Below are 13,041 nucleotides of genomic sequence, written 5' to 3' on the forward strand. Positions count from 1 at the left end.
GCTTTAAGAGTTCATCAAATAGGATATTGTATATATATGAGGCAAATACCTGTCTTTTTGTTTGTTTGTTTTTTGCTTAATTGCGTCTTAAAAATAGAAATGAAACAAATGATTAGTGATAACTGACACTTAAAGCTAAGAATGTAAAGAAACCTTAGACATTTTTTTTTAATTAATAGTTATTTTCCAGCACATTAGGGCCCCAAAAAGCATTATTTATTTCATTCATTCTTTCAATTTTACATCTTACATAGCTTATGGATATACAATTAAAATAGCTGGAGCAAAGTATACCACTAAAGGTATATACGATTGCTAGGCGTCTTCAGGGCTATCATCCACTCGCGAGGCAGAGGCGCTGAGAGGCAGAGGCGCTGGCACTCTCCTAGCAACGGTGCTGGTCGCGTTAGCTGCACTAGCCGAGCTATCATCCTGGGGTGGCAGAGACGAAGATGTGCTAGGTGATGTGGATCTCAGCTCTCTTCATCTCCTGGTTGCAGCGATAACTCCGAGACTGTACGTGCGCGTTTAAGGTACCTAAACAATGACGGTTGCAACAGGGCTGAGGGCTGGGTTGGAAAATATGTGACGTCATTATGTTTTTAATTTAATCAATGTTGATTATGAAAATGAGCATGCAGCATGATATGATACATTTTGAGATGCGCAATATATCTTGGAGACATGGAGTGGGTAAAACATGACCACTTTTTGACCACTTCATTGAGTTTTATAGAAAGTCTCTTTTTAAAAGATTTTCGTTTTGTATAAATTGTATCTTAATTTTGATCAATGTTTTATCAACTAATTGCCTGTATTTAATAAATAAGAAGCAAATATATAGCAGACAATGTAATAAGGCGCCGGCACGATCACTTGCATTGCACGTGAACTGAAGGGCGCGAAACTCAGCTTGTGCCTCACAGATTTGAGAAATATAGGCTATCTATTATAGAAAGATTTATAGAAATTATAGATATTAAAGATATTATAGAAATGTCTACTTTTAAACGAAAATATTCAAAACCAAAAGAAATAGGCTACTCTCTGATTATGTAATCCATATGAAATATGCATTTCTCTCTGGCGTTCATGGCAAATCGGCATCGTCAACTTCATCTTTGCAGCGACACAGAAAACACCAGTTTATTAATAAACAATTAAATGTCTCCTTGCTAATTTAGACACATTCATAATCATTACTTTAACCGGTTCTTTGTGGCAAGCTTTATGCGTGCGGTCATAACGCTCATTATCCTGTAGGCTATATAGCATATTTAAGTAATTAAATTAATATAAAGAGGCGATTTGTCCACAAATGGCTTAAATGAACAACTACTAGTCGACTAGAAAAAACTTTAGTCGGAGGCAGCCCTTATTCCACATATTTTCGAACCAGGCTCAGGCCATTCTGGGTTGAGCGAGCGACCCTGAGCGGAATGAGCGAGCGGAGCGGAATATTCAGAAATGCGCTCTCCACTCACGAGCTCTGATCGCAACAAACCCGAACCTCACTGTCTGCTGAACTTGCGCAGAAACATCAAAATAGACCTAATCAGCTTTTTAAAATTGTTTTTAAAACTAAACATTAAGACTATTTTAGCACAAATGATGAGCTTATTGCCGATTTTTTATAATTCCTGACAAAATTAGAATATAGGCTATTAAAAGTTTTTTTTTTTTTTTTTTTTAAATCTTCATAAATCCCAGGATCCATTGGAAAAACAACGTGATAATTAAGTGTGCAAACAAGGTACCGCTATGCCTGGAATGAATTAGCGTGCACAATTTTCACAAGTGCACATCGCGCCCTGTTGATGAATTCGACATTCAGACAATTTCTAAGTAAAACTATATATGTATATTTTTAATTATTCGTAAATTAACATATAAGAGTATATTATATTAATTATTATTCAAATATATTTTCAAAATAAAAAAAAATAAAAAAATATCTATCATAATACTAATATAATAAAAAATCATATTTATCATAAAACCAATTTCCAAGTAAACCATATTTTTAAATTATTATTATATTTATTATATTAATATAATAATATTAATATATCATAAAACTAATTTCTAAGTAAAACTATATAGACATATATTTTAATTATTATTAAATTATTATATGAATTATTATTAAAATATTTTAAAATAAAAAATATATCAGATATTAAAAAAAAATATTCATTAAATTATTAAATACGTTTTATTTGTATGTAGTAACATGTACAGTACACTCACACAAAATGAGTTACAATCAACTGATTTCACCAGTCCGTATTTTAATGCTGTGAAAATCCCACTCCCCCTGCTAAACCCATCTTAATGAAGTTACAATGAAATGCTTTTGTCACCACACAATCTCTAAACCAAGATGTGACAGCAGCAGTAGTGTGGTGAGTATATGACCTTATACACCTGTGCTGGTGAGGGGAGTGTGATTTCACCAGTCCTGTATTTGAATGCTGTGAAAATCCCACTCCCCCTGTAAAACCCATCTTGTTTTTTAGCAGTTTTTTTTTTTTTTTTTTTGAAAAAGGGCACCTGACCGCAAAGCAATTGCTCCAGCTATTTTAATTGTACATCCATAAGCTATGTAAGATGTAAAATTGAAAGAATGAATGAAATAAATAATGCTTTTTGGGGCCCTAATGTGCTGGAAAATAACTATTAATTAAAAAAAAAATGTCTAAGGTTTCTTTACATTCTTAGCTTTAAGTGTCAGTTATCACTAATCATTTGTTTCATTTCTATTTTTAAGACGCAATTAAGCAAAAAACAAACAAACAAAAAGACAGGTATTTGCCTCATATATATACAATATCCTATTTGATGAACTCTTAAAGCCTATCTTCGTAAAAAAGGTTAAATATTATTATTTTTAATGACATTCATGTGCAATGGGGAGAGTAATACAATATTTTCCTATGAACCACAGCGTGTTTAACACACAAACGATAAGTTCAGTTAAATTAAGTGAAATTAACAGTTTTGTTTTGATAGCTGGTAGCTTTATTCCTTAGCCGTCGAAGTTTATAGTTTGAATCGATCTGCCATGTTTTTTTGTTTGTTTGTGTTTGTTTTTTGCATCTTTTATCCACACTAGTTCACTTTCTGATAATTTATTTAAGTGTAGACAAAGCTTCCATGCAGGATCTGGGTGCTTGCTGTGTGAAAAATCGATCGATAAACGGATATAGCAAAGGAAGTGCATTTAAACTCACTTGCGCGTGCACGCGAGGGGGAGTGCGATTTGTCCGGGGAGTTGGATTTCGGTAGGCTACAACACCGGCAACGGTAAATGGCAGTGAGCCCAGCCCACCCATCCGAGAAGTGTCAGCTCTTATTTTGAAAAGGGCTTATTGAGGGGGCGTGACATCACATTGAAGCAATACCCCTGATTGGCTGACTACACGTGTGGATCGTAGTCACACACTCTGCGGAAAGATAGTGCCAAAAAGATCTGTAGATGTGTGCAGAGGGATCTGTGAATGCCCTGTGATCTGCAAACACAGATTCAACACTTGCATGCTGAGCTTTGCACAGAATGTGTAAGAATCAGTGGCGGAACTAGAGTTTTATACATGGGGTGGCCAGGGGGTGGCCACTGCTACTTGCGGGGGTACACAGTACACACACACACACACACACACGCGCACACACACACACACAGACAGACAGACAGACAGTGGAAAAGCTTATGGAAGGAATTGGGTCACTCTGTTTGTGTCTATAAGTGTTGAACATCTTTCTAATTATAATTATTTAATTTATAATTATTTTTTTGTGTTCATTTTTTCATCCTTTTAATCTGGCAAAATCTTCTCAACTTAAATTCCTGAATTGGGTATGTGATTGACTGCCTGTGTCTGGTAGATGCTCTGAGCTGTTGCTGGTTCTGAAGTCTGACCACACTGACTCTGACTAGCCAGTGGTGATGCAAGGGCTGGGGTCTGTTTGCATCTGATCTGCCTGTTAGTCCAGTCATTTTAAGCCAAAATGGGGGTCAACCTTGAACAAATTGCAACAGAAGCAAACTCAACTGATTTTGTATCCTCAATATGTCCTGAGTAAGGAAAAACAAGTCCCGAAGAATCCCATTAGGGGAAAGTTTCGAAAAAGACCCAAATATAGCCTATTAATACGCCTATTCATTCTTTCTCTCACATGAATAGGGTAAAAATTGTAACCTTTAGATATCACCATGAAAATTACTGAGTTGATTACTTACATCAAGACAAACAAAAAATGTATTACAAGTTTTTTTTTAATTGTTTGTTAACATGGACAAATGGTGCATAATCTAATTATGTATGTGCTAATTTGCATAAATACCACAACAGGTCTAAACATTGGGTCTAGCCGGGTGAAAATGTCTTGTTGAATCTTGTTGACACATAACAGTAAAATACTTAATGTTAAGGTCTGAATGGAACAGGCTACTCATGAACATTAATACATAGAGGCAGGAAGAAGTACTTTAGAAACCAGCCTTTATTAATTATTAAGAGATTGGGTTTGGGGCTGGGTCTGTGGGCCTGTTTCTGGGGGACGAGTCTGAGGGAAGAACAGGAGACAAGGGTAAGGAGAATGCAGAAGACAAAAGGCAGGTAAAATAAAAAGTGAACCCCCAGAAACAGTTTTCAAAACTTTCCCCTAATGGGATTCTTCTGGACTTTTTTTCCTTACTCAGGACATATTGAGGATACAAAATTATTTGAGTTTGCTTCTGTTGCAATTTGTTCAACCTTTTTTCATAAAATGACTGGACTATGTTTGTGCTTATTAAAAATATTTTTATCTTAACTCTTTCCAGTATATAAAAAGAGGTGTTTTTGTTAATTTTCACAATTTCATGGCACCCCAGAATATTTTGTTGTATGAATATCTGAACATACCAAAAGAACGAACAGTGCTTTAAAAAAAAAAAAAAAAACTGTTTTATTCTAGCTTCGTGCGTCTTTTTTATAAAAAAAATCACATTTTTATCAAAGACTACATCTAGATCAGATTTAATGATGATCAAAACACAGTAACGTTAGATCGAGTCCATCAACACCCTACACCCATAAAGCTTCAGTCCTATCGCATTATGATATCGCTTGTTTCTGCTCTTCTTTGCCTGCGTTTTGATCTCCTATCCTCACATTAGCTAGAACATTTGTATACTGTAACGTACACACGGCAAGGTAGCCTACTGTATGCGTGTATTAGGCCTAATGTATTCGGAGCAAACCCCCCTGATGCTAAACCTTAAAAACTTACTTCAAATATGATGTTTTCTTATTCAGTGAAGTTCAGTATCTTGCAACTCTGCTCGTCCGTTTGAAAACTGCGCGCGCGCCGCGCTGCCGGCGAACGTAATTTTTATTTTATTTTATTTTTTTAAATCAGCATCAGCAACTGCCAGTAGCAAATAAAATTTTGGGGTGGCACCCGGGGTGGCCAATCGCATGTCAGGGGTGTCCAGTGCCACCCCGGACCCCCCTCTGGCTCCGCCACTGGTAAGAATGTCTTTTTACAGTGGTTTGAAAATACAAGTTAGACTGTGTTTGTTTGCAAATTGTGAGGAGAGCATTTGTAGATTTTTTAATGGGAAAAACAGCGAAACAGTTGTGCCAAAATTCTGAAAACAAATGCAACACAATCTACAAACAAATAATGACCCTCATGCGCAAACAAATCACTTTGCATTCATTCAAATTCTGGTTTTCAAGTACAAGTCACTGATTTCTATTTGTGAATCAGGATGTGTGTATTTGTGGATTTTTAATCTTTTTGTAGATCATGCTTTATATTTGTGGATCACACAGAGTTTGTTTGAGGACTTTGTATCTATTTGTAGATCTTGTTTTACATCTGCGGATCATGAGGACTTTGTTTGCGGATTTTTAATCTATTTGTAGATTGTGTTTTGTGTTTACAAGTTGTAATATCTATTTGTGACTTTTAGTCTGTCCATTTTCAATGGTTTTGGCATCAATTTATCCCCATATATTACTGTATAGATTATTAGATTAATAGATCACAGCAGTAGAGCGACATCAAATCACGGTTCGTTGTAAGCTTTATGCGTGCGGTCGTGCGCCTGAGTGCGGCTATGTAAACGCTCATTATCCTATAGCCTATTTAAGTAACTAAATTAATATAAAGGGGCGATTTGTCCACTAATGGCTTAAATGAACAACTACTAGTCGACTAGAAAAAACTTTATTCGGAGGCAGCCCTTATTCCACATGTTTTGGTACCAGCAGTCAATCCTGGGTTGAGCGAGCGACCCTGAGCGGAATGAGCGAGGGAATATTCAGAAATGCGCTCTCCACTCACGAGCTCTGATGGGAACAAAGCATGACAAATTCAAACTTTATTTAATTTTCTCCGTAGCTTGAATACTCACTACATTAGGCATAAGAGCGTTAGTTAACGCTGTCCATTTATTTTATTTTTATTTCACGTTTTTAAGTACAATATTATGTCCAGAGATGCTATAACGAGGGACAAAATTATCTCATATTATTTTGGCCATAACATTTTGGGCGTTTTTTTCTTGTAGTGGGCGGGTTTCGGTGAGCTTTTGGGCTGGAAATCACCGTCCCAATCTGGCAACACTGTCAGCGTGGGATAGGCTACGGAGGAACTTCAGTCAGTTCAGAACTGTGGTCGAGATTCCCTCTTTTCAGATCATCACAAGGTGAATATAACACTTTGTCTTTAATTATTTAGTGAAGATATGTTTATTAATTAATACATTTAAATATGGACATTTATGTTTTTTGTATTATAGTGAAACTGAAATGTACTGTAGACCTGTAGCACAACAACTAAAATAAAATAATTACATTTTAAACTGTTTAAACAGATTACACAAAGGTAGAGTGTAATCGGATGCACTGGAGAACATTTATGGAGCATCACAAACTGCAGGATAATTAAACATATGCACAAGAGAGAAAGAGAACAATGGTGAACAAAAAGGACAAAAAGTTACTATCTAATGAGCCGAAAAAGACGCTGAGACTAGTCAGAAAAAGCAGCATTAATAGTGGAAGACCAAACTGTGAGTATTTATGATTTTTATGATTTATTTTATATTTCATCATCAATGCTGTTTAACTTTCTCTGGAGTCAAATCAATTCTAAACTGTGCCTTTTCATTCACGATACATAAACTTTTAGCCTACTATTCTGAATCTGTCATTAATCAATAACTACACTGAAACAAAAGAGTAACACATTATATTATTCTACTAACTATAAACTTTCCACACATGACGAAACTTAGTGTATTTACTATATTTAATATGGTCATGAACCCCACCAATGGGACATGTTGTCACATTTCACTTCCATTCTTTCAGGGTAAATCAAGAAAAAAGTATAGCCTACACTATATATATATGCATATATGTATTAATAACACAAAACCACATAATTGTACTAGACGTGTGTGAAATTAAAATTGTCTTGAGGACCATATGTAAACCTCTGTAATGTGTTATGCTTTTTCATGGTAAGACAACATCATACAATATTTATGATATTCATACAATATATATTTATATCCCTCTTTTTTTTTATTTGTTAATTTCTGCACATTTTGTTGAATCTGTAAGCTGTATGTAAAATTATTTCCACAGCTGCATTTTGCAGATGCTTTCAGCTCAAGTGACTCTGATTCATGAATGAGTTCTTTCATTCAGTAGGAATGTAATCCGTCACATGCTCTTCTGTTTGAGCTATACGCATGAATTCAATAATCAGACTTTTGTGTTTTTCATTCCCAGTTTCTGACAGTGCAGAGTTTCAGAAGAGTCACAAACAAGGTGAGAGATTTACACATGACATACAGATACGTCTAAGGGTTACGCATGAACCCCTGGGTCCTTTTTAAGGGAACTCAACGCTGCGTTAGTTACTGATGCTATGTGGACACGTCCTGTGGAACCCAGTGTGTGTGTGTGTGTGTGTGTGAGTGAGTGAGTGAGTGAGTGAGTGAGAGAGAGAGAGAGAGAGAGAGAGTAAGAGTGTGTGTGTATGAGAGAGAGAGTGTGTGTGTTTGTGTGTGTGTGAGAGAGAGAGAGAGAGAGAGAGAGTGAGTGTGTGTGTGTGTGTGAGAGAGAGAGCGAGAGAGAGAGAGAGAGAGAGAGAGAGAGAGAAAGAGAGTGCGTGTGTGTGTGTGAGAGAGAGAGAGAGAGAGAGAGAGAGAGAAAGAGAGTGCGTGTGTGTGTGAGAGAGAGAGAGAGAGAGAGAAAGAGAGAGTGTGTGTGTGTGTGTGTGTGAGAGAGAGAGAGAGAGAGAGAGAGAGAGTGAGTGTGTGTGTGAGAGAGAGAGAGAGTGCGTGTGTGTGTGTGAGAGAGAGAGAGAGAGAGAGAGAGAAAGAGAGTGCGTGTGTGTGTGTGTGAGAGAGAGAGAGAGAGAGAGAGAGAGAGAAAGAGAGTTCGTGTGTGTGTGTGAGAGAGAGAGAGAGAGAGAGAGAGAGAGAGAGAAAGAGAGTGCGTGTGTGTGTGAGAGAGAGAGAGAGAGAGAGAAAGAGAGAGTGTGTGTGTGTGTGTGTGTGTGAGAGAGAGAGAGAGAGAGAGAGAGTGAGTGTGTGTGTGAGAGAGAGAGAGAGTGCGTGTGTGTGTGTGAGAGAGAGAGAGAGAAAGAGAGTGCGTGTGTGTGTGTGAGAGAGAGAGAGAGAGAGAGAGAGAGAGAGAGAGAGAGTGTGTGTGTGTGTGTGTGTGTGTGTGTGTGGACAGAAGAGAGGGGGTGAGTTCAGGTCGAGCTCGCTCACACCAGTCGCCAGTTTGAGGACACGCAACAGAAACGAGCATAATTGACAATGAAAGCCGAGGAGAATTACACTGTAAGATGATGAGTTGATTTATCCTCGTTTAATATGCTCTTGTTCATAGAGATTTTTAGATTGATACCGAGGATTTTTAGGTTGGGTGGAATCTGCTATCTCTGACCCAGCTGTGTTTCCCACCAACTAACAATGTGTGCAATGTGTTTCCTGCCAACTGGCATCCCGGGGTGTCGAAACACTACTGGGTGAACTGCCAGTGGGCGAGATCACACACACACACCAAAACAAAAACCGACATCCTAACATGGAACACAAGTGTTTTTCAGAGAAACGATTATGTGAACTCAGCATGTTTCCTAAATATCTGCAAACATATTATGGTATTTTTATGCTTTAGTAGAGTAAAAGCTTTAATTGGGGAGGACAATAAGTGAAGAGTGGACATAAACCACATTCAAGTTCCCCTGTCCAGCTCTACACTCATAAGGATATCTGTCAGGATGATATTACCGCCACAAGTTCACTGAGGAAGTGTGCTATACTGCACTCTCACATCCCATCATGGAGGGGCAACAGTGGGTGTAGTCCACTTAGGGATGGGCAATAATTCAATGTCAATATATACATTGCGATATAATTTTTTTCAATAACAGTGATATGTGTAGTCCACTTCATTCTATCCATCTGCCCATTCCTTGCAAACTTTAGAAAGTGTGCAAATATAGTGACTATGTTTACACAAACACCTGATGGAAGAGATATAAAAACATCAGCTTTTTCTAAAATACATTCACATTCTTACCCACTTTACCCACCCAGGTGGATTATTAAAAGCATCCGCCTCAACTTTCTCTGCACATCTAATTCCTGAGAACTAGACACACCACATAATATAATCTAAGCCAGGTTGGAATTGGCCGCAGAGCCACAGACTTCCTGAGCATTGATGTTTAATTAATATCGATATTTAATTGGAAGAATTCGTAGGGCAAGCTTCCAAATCTAAAAATGGGACTTGAGAGCAATGGAGCTAACAGGAGAAGACCAAATAAAAGACTACTCTCGTCAAACTCCTCCCCATGCTCTGCATACAATCTCCACTGTTGATACCCAAACCGCCAAGTGCAGACGCTCCACTCTCATTCGTCAAGAGAGAGTCAAACCAGGGCGGAGCTACACACAGCGGATGACTAGCCTGACGTCGTCATACTCAGATTCTAGTCAGAATGAGTCTGATCTGCTCCATTGGGCTGTGATTATGAGGCGTGTTTCAACCGAACCAGGAAGGAAAATGCCTCTGCACTCAATTGGATAGACCTACAACCAATCACAGCTATCCATAATAGCCAACCAATCATAATAGCTCCACAACGGATCAAGTCCAGACCGAACTTCCCGACCTCAAATGTTGTGGGCGGGGCTAAGTTCGGCTAGCATCCAGGCTAGCGAATGCAATGAATCACAATAAAATGCTTTCAGCTCCCTCAAAAGCAGATTTCCCTCAGTGCAAATACTTGAATCTCATCCCTCGAGAGAGAATCAAACAAGAACACAGCTCTTATCTTTATAAGATTATTGTGCGATTAACTTTATGGCGCGATTTCACATGTGCTTCAGACACCGGTTTCCATGCCATCCCCATAGCATCAGTGACTGACGCAGTATTGAGTTCCCTCGAAAGGCAACCAAATAGAGTTATAACTGAGAAGAAATTATACAATAATCTGTTATATTGATCTTTGTTTGTGTTATACTATATCTGAGAATGTTTTTTTTTCTCTTTTCTCTTAGAAAGCAGCAGTTCTAATAATCTAAGCAGCAAAATATTCCCCATCATCGTCGTTGATTAAACAATGTTTATTTTATATTTTTGCATTATTATTTATTATAATACAGATTCATTTAATATCAAAAAATATCAAGCCTATGGTTAAGAAATGCACTGTTACAGAATATACTATATAAATGTAAAATCCATTTATAAAAATTCATCATATATTCTATCAGAATATAAGATGAATGTGTATAAATGGATATTATATTTATATGGATATTATATTTATAAGTACATTTCATACAGTACATGTTTTTTAATTAATGTCTGGCTCTTCCAAGCTTTATAATGGCAGTGAATGGACTGAGTGAATTTATGATGAGTGAATCCATCATAAAAGTGCATCTGCCCATCATAAAAGTGCGTCTGTCCATCATAAAAGTGCATGGATAGATGCACTTTTATGATGGATAGATGCACTTTTATGATTTTTATTCTGACATTGCCTATTACTGAAAAATATCTAAAAGTATAACTGAAAATGCAATGTTAACATTTGTGATTGATGTATGTATATATATATATATATATATATATATATATATATATATATATATATATATATATATATATATATATACAGTATAAATATATATATATATCTTTTTTTTTTTTTTTTTTACTCTGAGATTTTTCAATTATTGTCATGGGAAGAAAAGATAATTTAACATGTTGTCTACATGAAGAAACCGCCTGTTCATTGACACTGATTTATGAAATACTGTCCAAAGAATAAAAAACATCCTTCTCATAATGTGTGTATTTCATTTGTTTTAGAGTTTTAACAGCTTCTCAGTGAAGTTTCTAAAGCAAAACAATTACGAAACACAAATTAGCAAAAATGTTCATCAGAGACTGTAGTTTATGCATTTCATTATGGTTTTAGTGTGGTTTGTGTTCATTTGTTACTCAACAGATATTACAAAAACATGATGAAAATGGAATTTTAATTTGTTTAGAGTTCACACAAAACTGTTCTGCATGTTAAACTCAGTTATTTATTATACAAGTAGGCGTGTCTTTAAGCATGAAAAACACACAACAGATCTTTTCTGACCTGTTAAGATTGCATTGTTTGGCTGAGACTATATATAATCAATTGTCTGAATCAGTGCAGACAACGGCAATGTGCATATTACATTAATCATAACTTTTTTAACAAATCTCATATTGTTGTCTGTCCATCCGTAAGATCTTAATATGATCATAATTCTATATTTTGAAAACAATATGTGAGCGCATGACCCATAACATGTTTGAGTGTTTCATAGAAATCATCCAAAAATATTTTGCTATTATTTTTTAGAAAGCATTATGAAAGTAACGCTCTGCTGCTGCTGCTTTCATATTTATTGAAGATTAGAATATTTTTTTATTGAAGGATTGAACATCCTAATTAACACAAACTTTATTTTTTCTGTACTCATGGGTGTAGCTTTTATTGTAAGTCAATTCAACTTTGTAAACCCTGCTTTTCTTTCAGTTGTGTGTGTTTGATACAGTTAGAAACGAAACAGTGTAAAGTGAAGTGTTCTTACCAGAGGCCCAGAAAACAAACCACGATCTCCTAAGAAAATAGGTCAAAATCATGGAACAATTAAGTCATAAAAGCAAGTGTTTTCATTGAAATATGCAGCATGTTATGACCTGTTCTCTACAGCATTTATGCTTCATACATCTGTGAACTGAGCACTATATCCCCTTCAGACCTGAATTATGTTTTAAGTTTCTGAAAAATATAAAAGTACATTTTCCCAGCTCATGAGGCTTCTATAAATGAGACCAAATTAAAAAAAATTAAAAAATGTTTGGCTTTAATTGTAATTTTTTTTGTCCATTTCAATGGACGTCAGGTCAAAACAGGTGTACTTCACAAAAATGTACCAACATAAAATTAAATAATAAACACAAAAATTGTTAGTATATACTTAAAGCTTTTTCTCAAGGTCAAAAACTTTTCAACAGTATACCATTTCAGCTTTAATTTTGAAGTTTTTGTTTTACAGATTGCACATTGTTTGTAACAAACTAAATATCTTAGAATCAATCAATATGGTCATGTTAGAGTCATTTTCTTTGCGCATCTTTCTTTTTTTAGATCAAAAACTTGAACATTACAACATTTCAAATTTAATTGTAAGGTTTTTGCTTTATAGATCACACATTTGTTTATTCATAACAAAATAAACCTAGGAATCAATCAACGCATTCACGTTAGAGTAATTTACTGTGTGCATCTTTGAAACAATTTCTCTGTTAACGATTTTCTTGTATTTCTACAGTACATTACTGACAGCATGGTTGCCATCCATGATGCATATATTTCGATTTCCAGTAACTGTACTGTAATTCACTTTACAGTACACAAGATCAGTACTGTACACTACCAAATAGTACTTTACTGTATTTG

At 36.0% G+C, this 13,041-nt stretch overlaps 1 long non-coding RNA gene across 1 annotated transcript; it reads left to right on the top strand.

The window, feature by feature from the left end:
- The first annotated feature begins 6,593 nt into the window (after nucleotides 1-6,593).
- LOC311098004 lies at nucleotides 6,594-11,147 on the top strand. Its single transcript, XR_014609355.1, has 4 exons — nucleotides 6,594-6,700; nucleotides 6,869-7,066; nucleotides 7,794-7,832; nucleotides 10,589-11,147. It is a non-coding gene; the product is annotated as an uncharacterized lncRNA (long non-coding RNA).
- The last annotated feature ends 1,894 nt before the right edge of the window (nucleotides 11,148-13,041 follow it).

This window comes from Abramis brama, assembly GCF_963993115.1.
Source record: "Abramis brama genome assembly, chromosome: 15".
Classification (NCBI taxonomy): Eukaryota; Metazoa; Chordata; class Actinopteri; order Cypriniformes; family Leuciscidae; genus Abramis; species Abramis brama.